Source organism: Trifolium pratense, linkage group LG2 (genome assembly GCF_020283565.1).
Source record: "Trifolium pratense cultivar HEN17-A07 linkage group LG2, ARS_RC_1.1, whole genome shotgun sequence".
Classification (NCBI taxonomy): Eukaryota; Viridiplantae; Streptophyta; class Magnoliopsida; order Fabales; family Fabaceae; genus Trifolium; species Trifolium pratense.
Genome location: NC_060060.1, coordinates 45295351 through 45313293, shown reverse-complemented (window position 1 = coordinate 45313293; position 17943 = coordinate 45295351). Strand labels below are relative to the sequence as shown.

Here is a 17943-nt window from a genome sequence, read left to right as displayed (position 1 = left end):
TGTACTACTAGAGTACAAAGTTTTCATTGTAGTATTTTAAATTTTCTTAACATACTACTACAAATTTTCATTGTAGTATTTTAAATTTTCTTAACATACTACATTATTTTTTCTTGACGCACAACATTAATTTTTATTTTTAACACAACATTAATTTTTATTGTTAATGTGTATTTTCTGCTTTTGTATAATGTCAATATTTTTGAGAGAGTATTTTTATGGAAAACGATAATTGGATATTTTTTATTAATATGTTTTTAATTTTGAAAGTATATATCGTTACAACAATGATTAAACTTGAAATACTATAATATATTAAATTTAAAGAATTCATATAAACTTCCTATAATAGAACTGACCCCTACTAATCGTTAGTTGGTTCAGTGGTGATTGACGTTGAACTTCGTAGGAAGGATCACGGTTCGATCTCCCGCAACTACGATCGGAAGGGGACTGAAATCATTTGATGTTAGAACTGACCCCGAACCAGATTAAATTAGTGGTGAAAGCTAAAAAAAACTCACCCAATACATTCAGAGGCCTTTTCATAGTGATGTTATAATAAGTACAAAATTTACTTTTTTATATCGATGTTTACCATTGAGTTAAGCTTACGGTGATATATTTTAACGAGTATAAAATTTATCATTCAAATTGAAAAATTATATCATATATATAATTCATGTAAAATGTATAGAAATTTAAAATCATTTGGTATATTTGACATGTTATTAAGACTCACAAAAATTAACAATTTACGTATTTTTAGCCCATGATAGAAGAAAAAAAAAATCATGCTACATTGCGGCCCTCCCCAACAATTTAGTCTAGCTCCGCCATTGGGGGATAGTGTCCAAGTCCAAGGTAGGAAATATCTAAGGCTCAAAGAATGCTTACAAATATATTTACATATTTATCTTCCTCTAAAAACACTAGTGTAGCTTGAAATCAGAACCTCTCGAATTCAAGACCTATATCTTTTTACCGCTAGATTAATCCTTTAAAGATACTCTCTTTGAATTTTCTAATATACATTAGCTTTTCTAATTATTTTTTCTATTTTTCTACAATTTATAAATGCTAGGATAATACCAGTTGGGATCCTCTCAATTTATAAATACTAGTGGCCAAACGGGCACGTTCCGTGCCCGTTTGTGTGATCCACAATTTCTATTTTGTTAACGTATAAAAATTGCAAACAATGGTTTATTATAAATTTGATTTTTATTTAAATTAATTTGTGTATTTTTAGTTTCCGACAAAATAAAAATTGTAATTTACGTGCATTGGTCCACCATAGATAAAGAATTACACATAAAATAGAAAAATAAAAAGAATTACACATAAAATAAAAATAAAAAAATAACATTCATGTATGCACATAACAAATAAAAAGAATTAATTACACAAAAAATAAAAAAATAAAAAGAATTACACATAAAATAGAAAAATTGCACCTAAATTTGTAAATAATAATATATATGATTGGAATCATGAGAGAAAAATATTAAAAGGACTTTTAATCAAATAGCGATCTTTTGAGTAAAATAGAAGGTATGAAGATGATGGAAGTTTATGGACTATGGACACACCTCCTTTCTTTTGAAAACCACTCAACTTCCTTTCTTTGTACAAAACATTGCACAAACTTATGGTGGGAACAAAGACAAATTCATATTTCATTGACAAATGTTAAGGATGTTGTAGGTAACCTTCAAACAAAATTAGGTACATATGCATGATATGATGCATGAAAGAAAATGACACATTTAATGAAAAAGTATAAACACCGGCAAATAATTGTAAAATTGTAAACATTCAACTCAAAAAAAATCTCTCAACAATATATACCATCAAGAATGAAATGAACCACTTGTAAATAAAACATAGCAAAAATGAATGCATATTATTTAACAATGTTCTATGAAATGAATGCATATTATTTATTCCTTGTTAAGTATCAATCTAAATCTATATATAATAGAAATCACTCACTAAATGCAAAATTGTGTCGTGTGTGAAAATCCTAATATCAATACTCGGTATCATAATTTTAATAAAAATAACATATAAAATAAAATTAAATATAAATAATTGAAAATTTTGGTGTGTAAAAAACAATCTATTAAAAAATTTGGAACTATACTAACTTCGGTTACGCAAAACTCAATACAGTAGGTCCGATATCTAATTTGCAATTCATTAACCAACTTCTCCTGATCAGATAAATGATTGGGATTCAAGGACCTATATATATATATATATATATATATATATATATATATATATATATATATATACACAAAGTTATGCAGCAAGTATATATTTAGAAGTGTAGATTTAGAATAAGACGAAAGTGCTACAGTGCGTCGCAGCTGTGCTATAAAATATTTGTTCAAAGCAAAACATAATCCATAATGTAATATGATCAAAAGTGGGAAGATCATCAAGAAATAAGTCTAGATCAGTTGTTATATAAAATACGATTTGAAAAGTTAATACAAGAAAGAAGAAATTATAATAAAACATTTTTATTCAAATATGAAAATGCTTACAAAATATAGGATCTCTAGAATTCCTCAGATTGTTCCTCTTTGAGAATTTTTCGATGATCCCTAACATAAACTACACTTCCTTTTATAGATGAGAAGGAAGCCTCTAGACTTCAGGTACTGACAGCTGTCAGTTATACCTAAATGATTACATTTTGAATTACACCTAAATGATTACAAAACTTTACATAATGGTCAAAAGTAGACAATAATATTGTTTTCCACGATACTAACTTTAACTAAAGTAAAGATTCCAATATAATCTTGTCGGCCATAATACTGTCTGCTGTAATAATTGCTTAATCTTGAAGATCTATTATTCCAAAACAGTCATCTCCATTATTAGGGGCTGAACTTTGAGATGATCCCACAGAATCATCATCATTGTTAATATCTGATTCTGAAATAGCAGCTTGTAATTTCTTCAATAATTCTTTCTTGTTGGAAGAAGACGATAAATCAGCCAAAAATTTTGATTTTTCGGGCAGGAACTCACTTTCTTTTTCAGTATCTAATCCTTTAACGAGATATTTGGGATGTTTAGAAAACCAATTTTGTAAGACTTGATTTTTAATAAGATCTGGATTAAACTTATTCCACCATTTAACTCTAATGCATCTGATAATCCAAAAAATATTACTATCTGGCACTGATAATTCTTTTCTAAATGTCCACGAAGTAATCCAAGAAATTCCAAATGAAGCATGGAAGATTAATATTTTTAAATGATCTGGAAGCTTAATTTCCCTGCTGAAATTCTCAAAGGCTTGAGCTGCAAAGTCTGGGTAAATGCTAACATCCGGTCCCCATTCATGAAACCATTTAACGAACCAAAAAGGGAATTTAAGAGGGAAATCTTTTTTAAACCAAATGAACCAAGAATGGTCAAAGAGTTGATAATACAACATATTGTTCCAGGCATCCATATAATCGAAATATGAATAATGTTGAGGTGAGAACCGTCTGGAGAAACTTTTTGTAGTAGAAGGATGAGCCTTCCAGTCCGAAGGAGATAATATCTTTAGAATTTTAAATTTAGAGAAAATAATTTTATTTTTGTCATTCTTATCATAAGTGTGAGTTATATCAATGGATTCAGTATCCACTAAAATAAACTCATAAAATAACCGAGTCTTGTCTGGACTTGAGGGTAAGTAATGGAACCCTGAACGGAAAATTTTTGAAGTAATTTGTAGTAAGGAGCCTTCAGAATTATATTCTGGTTCAACCATGAAAAGAATCTTTTTATAATCTTTTTCTATGAAGGGACAAGATAATGAATCTGGAGGTGTATAAAAAGGTAATTTTTCAGGGGTTTTTGGTGGGTTATTTAACGCTGATGGAGTGCTTAATGCAAAGGTTAGTGGAGAAACTAATTTGGAATTTAATGATGGTCTAATGGCTCTAGGTGAGTAAGATGATGAGGATGGGTAAAAAGCTGGTAAGGCTAAAGGGGTTAATGGAGTAAATTTGTTCTGTAGGGGAGTTGACGAAGCTGGGTTTTGTAATATCTGTTTTGCTGTACTAACTCTTTTTGATGCCTCCTCAAGAGGAGGGCCATAATTGTCTTTTTTGCTCATTGTTACTTTTTCCCTGTAAAAATTCTCTGGTAAGAAAATCTGGTAGAGAATTCTTTTCTCCTTTAATATGTTCTATGTCAAAATCAAAGCATGATAATAAAGCTTGCCATCTGGCAAAAATATGTTTGGAAACTAAATTTTTAACATCCTTTTGTAAAACTTCTTTTGCAGCCTTACAATCAGATCTTAATAAAAATTTCTTTGAAAATAAATCATCTTGAAATTTAGTAATACATAAAACAATAGCTAAAACTTCTTTTTTGATAGTACTGTAATTTAGTTGTGCCGGATTCCAGGTTCCTGAATAATATCTAACAACTTGTTCTATAGATGACTCTGGTAATCTTTGTTTTAATATTCCTCCAAATCCTATATCAGAGGAATCAGTTTCTACTATAAGAAAAGCTTGGGGATCTGGGATTCCTAAGCAGGGTAGCCTTCTAATCAATTTCTTAATTTGTCTAATGCTTTGACTCATGGTTTCATCCCACGGGGGAGGATTCTTCTTAAGCCTCTTAAATAGGGGTAAGCAAATGATTCTAATGTTGGGAATAAAGTCAGCCACATAATTAACACATCATAAAAATCTTTGTAATTGAGTTTTATCTTTTAATTCATCTGGGAATTTATCCCCAAATTCTATAGCTCTACTAATGGGAGTAATGGTTCCTTGATATATGTTAAATCCTAAAAATCTCACATTAACTTGAAATAATTTCATTTTTCTGGCTGATAAAACTAATCCATTGTTTTTAATGATTTCAAAGAATTTCTCTAAGTGATCAAAATGTTCATTTAGAGATTTGGAAAATACTAATATGTCATCTAAATAGACAATAGAAAATTCTTGATAATTATTTAATATATCATTCATAATGTGTTGGAATTCACTAGGAGCATTTTTTAATCCTAGGGGCATTACATTCCATTCATAATGCTCTAAGGGGACTACAAAAGCAGTTTTATATTTATCCTTTTCTTCTAATTGAATTTGATAATATCCTGACTTTAAATCAAATTTAGAAAATATAATTGAATTAGATAATCGTCCCATTAAATCCTTTTTATTAGGAATGGGATATCTAATCCATTGAAGTACTTTATTTAGGGGTTTATAATTAATAACTAATCTGGGAGCACCTCTCTCTAATTCTCCTGGATTATTAACATAAAATCCTGTACAACTCCACGAAGATTTACTTGGCCTAATTAATTTTTTATCTAAATAATCTTTAATTTCTTTTTTACAATATTCTAAATATTGCTGATTCATTTGAATTGGTCTTGCCTTCGTGGGTATAGACCTTTCATTAAAATTAGGTTCATATGGTAATGATACTGTAACACCCAAACCCAATATTTAAATAAATCCAACTATAGAAAATTCTTTTTCAAAATACACAGCGGATAATAAAATTAAAACGACTCGAAGTCGAAGTTAAAATATAAAATAGTGGTTTAAGGTATTACATACTTCAAGAACATTGCTAATTAGCATAAACCTCGCTTAATAAAAATTATTTTCTAAAATAATACATTTACAATAAAATAAGAATACAAGTACAAGACTCGATAAACCCTTCCCCGTGTCATAATCATAGCGGAGCTTCACCAACAACTCGAACACCGACAAACATACACAACCTGATAATCTGAACCCGCAACGGTTCAGCACAAACACAAAACAGAGGGTTAGATAATATAATCATAACTAGTGATCGAATATAACGAATATCCGACACTAAATAAATAAGAACAGTTACATAGATACAACTCAGACATCCACACACATATATCAGACATACTCAGACATATGTATATATGAGTTAAAGATAACATATATCACATAACTACATGTTATTAACGAGTTATAATAATCAGGTAACGCATTATATTCATTTATCAATCATACATCACATTTGAGAGGTATTAATCATCAACATTAATAAATGAATTCTATATATGTCAGGTATCATTTAACAATTAGGAACAACACATAATTCCTAATGTATTCTAAAGTCACATAGATGTGATATCACCTAGACACATCTAATGCATGTGGTACCATTTCATCATAATTTTGGATAATTTAATCCAAGTATTTTAGATCATCGTCTCTAAAACATTCTAGATCATCGTCTCTAGAATAACAGTAAACTAGATCATCGTCTCTAGGATACTCATCAATAGACACAACTTATGAATGCATGAATGTGCATATACCAAACATATGGTTTTATCTCAACTATAACATCAACATAATATGGATAACATAATCCAAATATTCTAAATCATCGTCTTTAGAATACATCTACTCATGATAAATTATCATTTATCATCATTAATAAATCAACATCATAATTTATCATAATCTATCAACAAGCCTAATCATCATCATTAATCAACAACACATAATGTATCAACAAGACTTAACAACATCACTATCATCATCAACTCATGGAAAATACATTTATTCCATACTCAAAAGATACTAAAACTAATCAACAACAATTAGTTATTTAATTCAATTAATAAAAACTAATTAAGCATACTTTATATGCAAACACAAGCAACCAACAATCATCTTAGAAAACAAACTCCGTAATCGGAATCTACACGGAAAAATGAGCAAAATAGATTCCGGGTGCATAAGTCAACAAAAAGTCAAAATAGTCAACATAAGGGGTTGCGTCGACTATAGCGTCGGCCAGATTGCGTCGCAAGCGCACTGTTCATACTGCAGAATTCTGCAGGATGCGTTTTGGTGCGATTTTGGTCCAAATAAGCACTTTAAAGCTACGAAAATCACTTATTTAAACCCATAAATTCATGTCAAACAATTACCACACTTATAACATGATTAAATCAACTTAAATCATCAATTATAAGCACTTATTCATGGATTTTCATCATTTATCAAATCATTTCATTTATAAATCATGAACACACATAGATAATCATATATCATAACATAAATTTCATGATTAACATATTCTCAAATCCCATAACTAACCCAAAATGAAAAAGAGATGAGAAGAGTTTGAGCTAGAGAAGGATACTTCTCTCCTCTCCATTAATTCACCTCAAAGATTATAAAACTACCCTCATACCTCTAATGAAGCTTGAAAAATGGAAGCTTGGTTGTTCTTTGAGCTTGGTTCTCACTTCTTCGTTTCTTCCTCCCTTTGTTTCTAGAGCCTCTCTTTCTAACTTCCCTAAGAAATGTGAATAATGACTCTTTCTCTTACTAACTAGCTTTTATAGTTAGGTTTTCTACAAAATTCCAATTCACACCCCCCATTCTACTAACTTACTAACATAATACTCATTCTATTTATTTTAGGCACAACTTACCTAAAGCTCCATAAAGAAATTCTCATCTATTAATTACTCTAGTTAGCAGTTTAAGTCTAAACTCATAAATACCGAAATATTCAATTACGAAAGTTACACGCCACAATAAATAAATATTCTAATAATAAAAATTGGGATGTTACAACTCTCCCCCACTTACAGAATTTTCGCCCTCGAAAATTACCTGACTAAAACAACCCCGGATAAGACTCCTCCATTACTCGTTCTTAACACGTCCTTCCAACGATTAACTTTCTTATTCCATTCTTCCGTTAATGACTCTTGTACTTAACCTCATCTTACCTTCCAAAATTTCGTGAAATTCTCCGACATATATATATATTTTTTTTCATTTAATGATTTCACCATCCAGATTTCCGACCGTAACTTTCTCTTATAATCTTCTTCTCGTGCTTGGTTAAATCCGATACACGAACTCTATCTCATAATTTCTTAACCTTGTCCTTATTTACTCCAAAGTCCACTTCTTTACTTTGATTGATTTGCATCAATCGGTCCATTAAATTTAAATCCACTTTCGAGCTTCTCCAATTCTCTTCAAGAATATGACTTGTCAACTTTATCTTACTCAACTTAACAAATCTAAGTGATATCTTACATTCCAATCTCACACCTCTAAACTACTTAATCAACTCTGATTCTCTTGTCATAAATGTTGACATCTACAAGACTGCTAACTCAACTCTTTGGCTTTACCAGAATGGTAACTTGGTTCAAACTCATAATGCTCCAAAATTCTAACCAATCCCTTATACCTCATATTTGTCTCCTTTTGATCAAACAGGCACTTCAAACTCTTGAGATCACTTGAACACTTCAAATCTCGACCCATATAAAATATTGTTCTCAAATCTTAAGCGCACACACAACAACCACTAATTCCAAATCATGAGTCGGATACTTCTTCCCATGAATCTTCCACTTCCTCGACACATTGACCACAACCCGACCATCTATAAGAGCACACCGCTTAACTCATTCTAGTAATACTTCCTTTAAATCTCTGATAACAACTAGCTAATCCTCGAAAAATTCTAATCTCACTAATCGACTTAGGATTTCCTATTGCACCACGACATCCACCTTACTTAACTTATGAGCACTGATCAACTAATCCGTAAAATTGTCTAATGGTATCTTCATCCAATCGCCGATAATCAACACTCATGCGGTCATCCTTCTTATTACTCAACAACAATGTCGCGCTCCGCAACGAAACGATCGATTTGACAAACCTCTTCTAATAGATCTTTTAGTTCATTCAACTCCGAAGCAGACATCACTAACACCCGAACACTCTCACTTGCATCTCTATCTATCTTACTCTCTTACACTTAAACATCTCATAGGAATATAATCTTCTCCCCCACTTATCTCAAACCCACCTACAACTCCAATTGGAATTTTCAACTCTCATACCTAATTGTAGACTTTTATGGTTCACTAACTAGCTCTCACGAAAGAAACTAGAATCGACGGTGTTTACACACTTGTCGCATACAAAGAGTAAACTACAAAATACAAAACATGAACATCTACATTAATTTGCACAAAAGCCAAACATACTATTTCACATAGACATTCAGGTAACATATATCTTCCCTTAATTCTAAAAATTAAGAATTAAATCAAAACAAGAAAAGATAAATATTTCATAACAATGAATTCTAAAATTCAACAATTTACTTTCACCTAAGCATGCCATACAAAAATATAATTATCTTAACATGGTAAAACAAAACATCAAAACTTGTGCAACACATTTACCAAATTCATCGTATAGAAAATAGCATAGTTATTCACTGTAACTTACACTACAAGAAATAAGGAAAGCGACGGCAGTTCAAAATAAGCATTAGCGTCGGTTAAAACCGTCGCTAATTGCTTAATGCAGCGGTTATGCGTCCGCCGCAACAAGAGGCGTCGCTAGGTCATACAGCGGCGTTTATCATGAACTGTCGGAATAACCGCCGCAAGGACGTTGGCGTCGGTTTAATTGATTTTCGCGGCTGTTACCAACCGTCGCTATCTGTAATTATTTGTTCAAGTTTTTTAAGCTCTTAGCGTCGGTTGTAACCGCCGCTATTTGAATTTTTTTAAATAAAAATAAAAAAAAAACGTTTTTTTTTTTTGGTTTCCCACAAAAAAAATTAAATGCTTTTTTTTTTCCACAATTTTTTTAAATGGTGTATTTAACACTCTTGATTCCCATTAATATTAATATAACAAAATCTAAAACACACAACATCCCCATACATTATTTTACTAAACATATCAAGTAATTGATTCTCACAATTCATGTAGAAAATGATACTCACAAGTTTACATCAAAATTGCTTTGAGTTAACACACTAAACATAAAACTATTACATTAAAAAGTGTAGCAAAACAAACAAGATACTAACAAGCTCTTAGACAACAAAGCAATATAGAAAATCAACTATATAGATCATCTGATTTCACACTTGAATTACTCATGGTATACCTTGAGATCCAATTCTATAAAAAAACATCCCCCAATTCCAAAGCAAACTTTAATGCTTGCAACCGCGCGTACGTGCACATCGTCGTCATATAAACCACCTTCACAATTTGGCCTTCAATTAAATAAAATAGAAACAACCATGAAGAAAAATCATAGAAACTTGACTATAATCATAACGCTCAGAAATTAATTGCAACTTTTTAAACCTCACCATGATAAACAATACGGATAGGAAACTTTCACTACATTATAGCACCATGTGCCTTCCCCTGAACCATGTCACAGAAGAAGTTCTACATTAGATTGGTGAACTCCAAGCCTCTTATCCACTTAGAAACAATCCTTCATTCAACAAACTAGACATATACAAGCATACAAAATTAGAAACAAACCACGTGTGATTACTATTTTAGGAATCTGAGAACTCAGCAAAGAGGCAATAATACCTGTGATTTTTTCAATCCAGTCCATTTGGTCTAGTGCACTATTTGTCTGCACAAACAAGCTTAATTAATTAATTAAGGAGTGGATATATAAAGCTTAATCACTGTCTTTATATGGATAAAACATTATGCAAAAATATATTAAAATAACCTACAAAGTGTAGTTCTTTGTCGACTTAGAAGTCCAGAACCAAGCTCCAAACTATTCCTCTGACCAAAATGTTGGCTATTAGACCCCTACAAATGATGAATAGCCATGATAATATATATGGTGAAATTTGCCACAAAGAAGTATATATGGCAATTGGCAGCTTAAGTCCTTCATAAACCAACTTATTGTTCACATTAGACTTACAGATAGTTTGCTGCATTATTTACGATAGTAATACAGCATTCCCCGGCTATCAAGAACGAAAAAACCTCCTTTTCCAGTCCCCCATAAGTTTGAGGAACGCTTCGAGAGATAACCTTGTCGAATAGTCTTGACCTATAATGATAAACAAAAATTAAAAATAAACCAATGAGAGAAAGTAACAACTTATAATTTCAATCAGCTAACTCTAGCCCTCTTTTCAACCTTTCCCTTTACAGCATTTTGCATTACTGCTTCTATCATCTTATGTGAACACATGAAATTATAAATTTGTGTAAAATTGAGTGCAAAACTTCTCAACATTAAGTAAATATAACGTACCCACTTTGTTCAATAAGAATTGCATAATCGGCCAGCCTTCCTCGCGTGCGAAAAATCTTGTATGCTTTCTGCAATTTAAATGCAGCCATGTGTTTATGATTCTCCTCATGAATCAAAACTGTTGATTCCAGGAACTAATCTTCCATATCTTATATGCACACTATCAGTAAGAGGATTATAAACACCAGTACAAAAAACGCTTTCTAGTAGCAAGAATAAAGAAACCTCTACAACACAAAATTGTATAGTACTAACTTTATTAAGGAACTTCATCACAAAATAGACATTATTATAAAAGAAAAACTAAATTTTAGAAGTTAATGGACAAAAAAGAGTATTTGAGGTTACCTTAGACAAATGCAGGTATAGTTCTATTTGAGCTTACCAAAATTGTGAATATTTATTCACTAATGCCTGCACTTTCAATTTAAGGTACACCAAGAAACTTTATGTGGAAGCATAAATAAAGCTCAGGTGCAAGCTACTTGTGTTTTGAAAACTTTAAATTCAATATTTATCAGAATAATAAGGGTAACAAATTAACAATGATTGAACTGTTGAGCAATGAATCATCCAGATTATGATACGGTTTAGAAGGGAAAGGAATGTTTAGTAAGAGTGGATGTCAGTTAGGAACAATTAGAGGAATTAGTTAGTCAGTTAGACGGGATTAATTAGATATATATTTAAGTTACAATGGCTCTATTTCCCTCCTTACTTTCCTTTCTATTCTTTACCTTCTTAATGAATGCTCTCTTATCAGGTTCTTAACAGATACTATGACAAATAAAAAGTACCCTGAAAACATCAAGCCATAGGATGAAGGTTCGTACTCAAACGGTCTAAAGATCCAATGCAAGTTCAAATAGTCTGAAACCAAACAAATTCAGAAAAGGTCTCGAAGCCATAATTCATCAGTTATTTTGGTCAAAAAATTACCATTCAAGTAAGCATTTTGATACTCATAGTTAACTTCAAACTAACCCTAGACTAAAATGTTAAGACTTGACTTTTAACTAATATAGATTAAAATGACAGATGATTGACAGCATAGTTCTAAATTATGCTCCACGGCTGCAATTGCAGCAGCAATATAACGATTTCAATATCAATACTTTAGGTACTAAATTCTGACATTCATAATTTGAAACATTATCATACTTTCAATATCAATCAAATTCACTGTAAAAGAGAACTATACCTTATATATAACAATACAGGGTATTTGATTAAACAAGTTACCAACCAAGAAACAGCTACACAGTCTATGCTTATTTACATGCAATAAGTTCTACAATTAACACCCATGCATTGCAGATGCTCAGTACAAATTCATATTATTCTCAGAGCAGTAATATATTAAATAAACTCAATCTCGTGTATACGACATAACAGCTCGCAACATGAAAGCAAATGACTACTCAAATACGTACTTCAAATTTGATTTAAGTATTAAATAAACCACACAGGCTAAATAACTCATTAAATTCTTTATCTTTCTTTGACATTGGAATTCTCAATTACTTTTAAAAAAAATTGTACTTACAATCTGATTAGGGCAATCAAAGGGATTGGAGGATTGGGCTGCGAATCAAAGAGATTGAAGGTTTGAGCTGCGAAATCGAAGAAATTGGAAGCAACTATGTGTAGAAATCGAAGGGATTTGTATCAATCGGTGTCTCTAACTCGGTCACGACGGAGATGAACAGGAGATATGACGAGTTGGAACTCTCACGATGGTTTGCAGAAGACGATTTGGAGATGAAAGGGTTTTGGAGAAGACATCGTGATTTGAGACGGCAACGGTTTGGAGAAGAAGGATTTCAGCGCTTTCTCGTGTTCTTTCTTTCTTGTGGGAATCACAAAAATATATAAGTGAGAGAATGAAAATTTTACTTAGGAACATGCAGCAGCGGTTCTAAACTGCCTTATCATTGTGTCGTTAATCCTCTTTTTTTTTGTAGTGGGTAGGCGGCGGCAGTTTGGGTGCAAACTGTTGCTATTTGACCGCCACTAAATTCCTTTTTTCTTGTAGTGTTACAAATAACAAAAAGAATGAGTCAACTTTCATTTGAATAACTTAGCGCATGTCGTATATAAAGTAAAACATATGCCAAATATATCATATAATCCACTTAACTTCATTACTAATTCCTACTCTTTTTACTTTCGTGAAAAAGAATTAGTTTCTCATACTCAAAGAAAACAATTTACATTTTCAACAAGATTTACATCATTGAAAATAAATACTTCTTCTAAAACTTTTATACGTCCTAAAGAACTACACACAAATTATACATATATTGACATACATAAGAATTCACATAAACTCTACCACGAATAGTTAATTTATCTATTGATTCCATTAGCATATTCAAGTCATGATTGAATCTAGATAGCACAAAATAATTTTCAACATTCTATACAAGTTCAATTAATAACAAAACCATCATTATCTTCCCATTTAATTTAATTACAAGTAACACAAGAATGCAAGAATTTTCATGCTCAAGCAACTAGAACAAAACATCATCTATCATTCAAGCATTGACAAGTTAATACTTAAACTATCATCATTTTAATATTCAATCATGAAGTAAGGATTATAAATGCTAAAGTTCATATCACTTAAAAAAAATAAGTTTCAAGAATCAAGTAAAACAACATGCTAACAAGGAACTAGCAACAAAATTCATTAAAACTAGTCACACGTTCGCAAAATAATTATATAGTGACTAATGTGCAAGTGTAACTACGAAAATTAAATCACCAAGAAAATACAACAGTTACACAAACACGATTGACACTACGCCCACTCAGTCTGACTGCACAGACTTGCTCTTATCGACACATAACCCACACAGTCCGAAGACAACGGGGCTCTGATACCACTTTGTAACACCCAAACCCAATATTTAAATAAATCCAACTATAGAAAATTCTTTTTCAAAATACACAGCGGATAATAAAATTAAAACGACTCGAAGTCGAAGTTAAAATATAAAATAGTGGTTTAAGGTATTACATACTTCAAGAACATTGCTAATTAGCATAAACCTCGCTTAATAAAAATTATTTTCTAAAATAATACATTTACAATAAAATAAGAATACAAGTACAAGACTCGATAAACCCTTCCCCGTGTCATAATCAGAGCGGAGCTTCACCAACAACTCGAACACCGACAAACATACACAACCTGATAATCTGAACCCGCAACGGTTCAGCACAAACACAAAACAGAGGGTTAGATAATATAATCATAACTAGTGATCGAATATAACGAATATCCGACACTAAATAAATAAGAACAGTTACATAGATACAACTCAGACATCCACACACATATATCAGACATACTCAGACATATGTATATATGAGTTAAAGATAACATATATCACATAACTACATGTTATTAACGAGTTATAATAATCAGGTAACGCATTATATTCATTTATCAATCATACATCACATTTGAGAGGTATTAATCATCAACATTAATAAATGAATTCTATATATGTCAGGTATCATTTAACAATTAGGAACAACACATAATTCCTAATGTATTCTAAAGTCACATAGATGTGATATCACCTAGACACATCTAATGCATGTGGTACCATTTCATCATAATTTTGGATAATTTAATCCAAGTGTTTTAGATCATCGTCTCTAAAACATTCTAGATCATCGTCTCTAGAATAACAGTAAACTAGATTATCGTCTCTAGGATACTCATCAATAGACACAACTTATGAATGCATGAATGTGCATATACCAAACATATGGTTTTATCTCAACTATAACATCAACATGATATGGATAACATAATCCAAATATTCTAAATCATCGTCTTTAGAATACATCTACTCATGATAAATTATCATTTATCATCATTAATAAATCAACATCATAATTTATCATAATCTATCAACAAGCCTAATCATCATCATTAATCAACAACACATAATGTATCAACAAGACTTAACAACATCACTATCATCATCAACTCATGGAAAATACATTTATTCCATACTCAAAAGATACTAAAACTAATCAACAACAATTAGTTATTTAATTCAATTAATAAAAACTAATTAAGCATACTTTATATGCAAACACAAGCAACCAACAATCATCTTAGAAAACAAACTCCGTAATCGGAATCTACACGAAAAAATGAGCAAAATAGATTCCGGGTGCATAAGTCAACAAAAAGTCAAAATAGTCAACATAAGGGGTTGCGTCGACTATAGCGTCGGCCAGATTGCGTCGCAAGCGCACTGTTCATACTGCAGAATTCTGCAGGATGCGTTTTGGTGCGATTTTGGTCCAAATAAGCACTTTAAAGCTACGAAAATCACTTATTTAAACCCATAAATTCATGTCAAACAATTACCACACTTATAACATGATTAAATCAACTTAAATCATCAATTATAAGCACTTATTCATGGATTTTCATCATTTATCAAATCATTTCATTTATAAATCATGAACACACATAGATAATCATATATCATAACATAAATTTCATGATTAACATATTCCCAAATCCCATAACTAACCCAAAATGAAAAAGAGATGAGAAGAGTTTGAGCTAGAGAAGGATACTTCTCTCCTCTCCATTAATTCACCTCAAAGATTATAAAACTACCCTCATACCTCTAATGAAGCTTGAAAAATGGAAGCTTGGTTGTTCTTTGAGCTTGGTTCTCACTTCTTCGTTTCTTCCTCCCTTTGTTTCTAGAGCCTCTCTTTCTAACTTCCCTAAGAAATGTGAATAATGACTCTTTCTCTTACTAACTAGCTTTTATAGTTAGGTTTTCTACAAAATTCCAATTCACACCCCCCATTCTACTAACTTACTAACATAATACTCATTTTATTTATTTTAGGCACAACTTACCTAAAGCTCCATAAAGAAATTCTCATCTATTAATTACTCTAGTTAGCAGTTTAAGTCTAAACTCATAAATACCGAAATATTCAATTACGAAAGTTACACGCCACAATAAATAAATATTCTAATAATAAAAATTGGGATGTTACAGATACCATATGCTTCTTCCTATCCCAAAAAGCATTGGGATGTTCTGAGCATATTTCTTTTTCAAAACGTTGTTGTAATAGAATAATTTTGTCTTTTATATTTTTAGATTCTAATTAGCTTTCTATCCTTTTATATTGAATTTCTTTATTTAGCATATTAATATGTTTTTTCTTTTGAGAAATTAAATTAATTGTAGATGTAGAAAGATTTTGAACAGTATTTAAATCTTTAATTCTAGGTGCTTCAAAAAATCTAAATATAACTTCTCTTCCCAGAGCGTTTGAAGTGATAGCTTCATGAGAAACTGTAAAAGGGTATAATAATGAAAGAAACGGTGTTCCTAAAATAATATGTTGATGTATATTTTTAACTAATAAAAAATGAGTTTTATAACAAACATGATCTTTACAGATCTTAGCATCTGTTAATTTGTACTGAACTTGTAATTTATGGCCTCCTGCACCACTTAATCCTTGCAAAGTTTTTTCATAAAATTTTGTAGGTATTAATCCTTCTTGGATACAGTTCATGTCTGCACCCGAATCTATTAACGCTACTAGATCAAATCGCTGATCTTTAACAAGCAAAGTAATTGGACAAAGCCATTTATGTGTAATCATTCTATTTAAAGTGGCAATATAGGGGGGATCATCTATATCTTGCCTAATATTCGAAGTTCCAACTTCATTATTTATAATTTGTTTTCCTTTTAATTCTAAATATTTAACTTCTAATTCTAAATCTTTTACTTTTAATAAATCTATTTCTTGTTTCATGAGCGAGATTTCATTTTGTAAATCTTTAATAATTATTGGGGGGGGTAATAATAGGTTTAAATCTATTCATGATTTCTTTAAATTCTATTTTTTGAACTGTATTTTTGTTCTTTTCTTCACGATCTATCATGTTTTTAATTTGTAACATGAATTCTTCCTTTTGGGAAGATTCAGGCATATTCTTTAATATACTTATTAAGGTGGTAGCTTGATCACTAGTAATTACATTTATACTTTTAATACATTTATCGCAAGTGCATAATTCAACTCCTAAACAACAATCTTTTTCAGAACTAATTTCTGATTCGGAACTAGTTAGCACTTGATTAATGTCATCTTCTTCGTAAGAAGATTCTTCAGAACTAATGGATGAAGTATCATTTAACATAATATCTCTTAATACATTTATAAGATTTTCTTTTAACTGATCGCTGATATCTAATTTATGAATTTCGTTAATTTTTTGCTTAACACGGCAAGTTTTTGCATAATGACCAAAACGCCCACACTTAAAACATTTAATATCAGATTTATCATTCTGAAATGTTTTCTTCGGCACAAGTTATGGTGCATAAGCCATGTTTATGCACCGTGCATAAATACCCAAAATTGCTTAGCACACCCCCCAAATTTCTAGCGCACCCCCAGATTGCTTAGCGTACCCCCAAATTTTTAGGGGGTGCACTAGAAATCTGGGGGGTACGCTAGAAATTTGGGGGGTGTGCTAAGCAATTTGGGGGGTGCACAAAGCAATTTGAAGGGTGCATTAAGAAATTTTCATTATTTATGCACGGTGCATAAGGAAAAAGCTTATGCACCATAACCACTCCCGTTTTCTTCTTTACTTTAGATTTTTTATAAGATTTGTCTTCAGAGGGTTCTTTGTTTTTTCTATAATGGGTTTTTCGTTTTTTATAAGGTTTATAACTGTTAGAGGTTTTGGTGTAATTTTTTCTAGCCTTTTTACTAGGGGCTCTAATGGGCT

The 17943-nt window shown here is 31.1% G+C and overlaps 3 long non-coding RNA genes across 5 annotated transcripts; all 3 read right to left on the bottom strand.

Annotated features, from left to right (window-relative positions):
• Window positions 1–5540: 5540 nt before the first annotated feature.
• LOC123908876 lies at window positions 5541–8063 on the bottom strand. Its single transcript, XR_006809774.1, has 2 exons — window positions 7243–8063; window positions 5541–5784 (listed from the first exon to the last, which is right to left on the bottom strand). It is a non-coding gene; the product is annotated as an uncharacterized LOC123908876 (long non-coding RNA).
• Window positions 8064–9689: 1626 nt separating this feature from the next.
• LOC123909130 lies at window positions 9690–13175 on the bottom strand. Of its 3 annotated transcripts, none has more exons than XR_006809829.1 (7): window positions 12676–13175; window positions 11130–11289; window positions 10791–10922; window positions 10591–10672; window positions 10439–10484; window positions 10204–10348; window positions 9690–10104 (listed from the first exon to the last, which is right to left on the bottom strand). It is a non-coding gene; the product is annotated as an uncharacterized LOC123909130 (long non-coding RNA). The 3 variants fall into 3 exon arrangements; XR_006809828.1 differs by having other exon boundaries at window positions 11134–11197; window positions 12676–13174; XR_006809827.1 differs by having other exon boundaries at window positions 11130–11197; window positions 12676–13173.
• A 917-nt stretch (window positions 13176–14092) lies between these two features.
• LOC123909131 lies at window positions 14093–15995 on the bottom strand. Its single transcript, XR_006809830.1, has 2 exons — window positions 15795–15995; window positions 14093–14336 (listed from the first exon to the last, which is right to left on the bottom strand). It is a non-coding gene; the product is annotated as an uncharacterized LOC123909131 (long non-coding RNA).
• Window positions 15996–17943: the final 1948 nt, after the last annotated feature.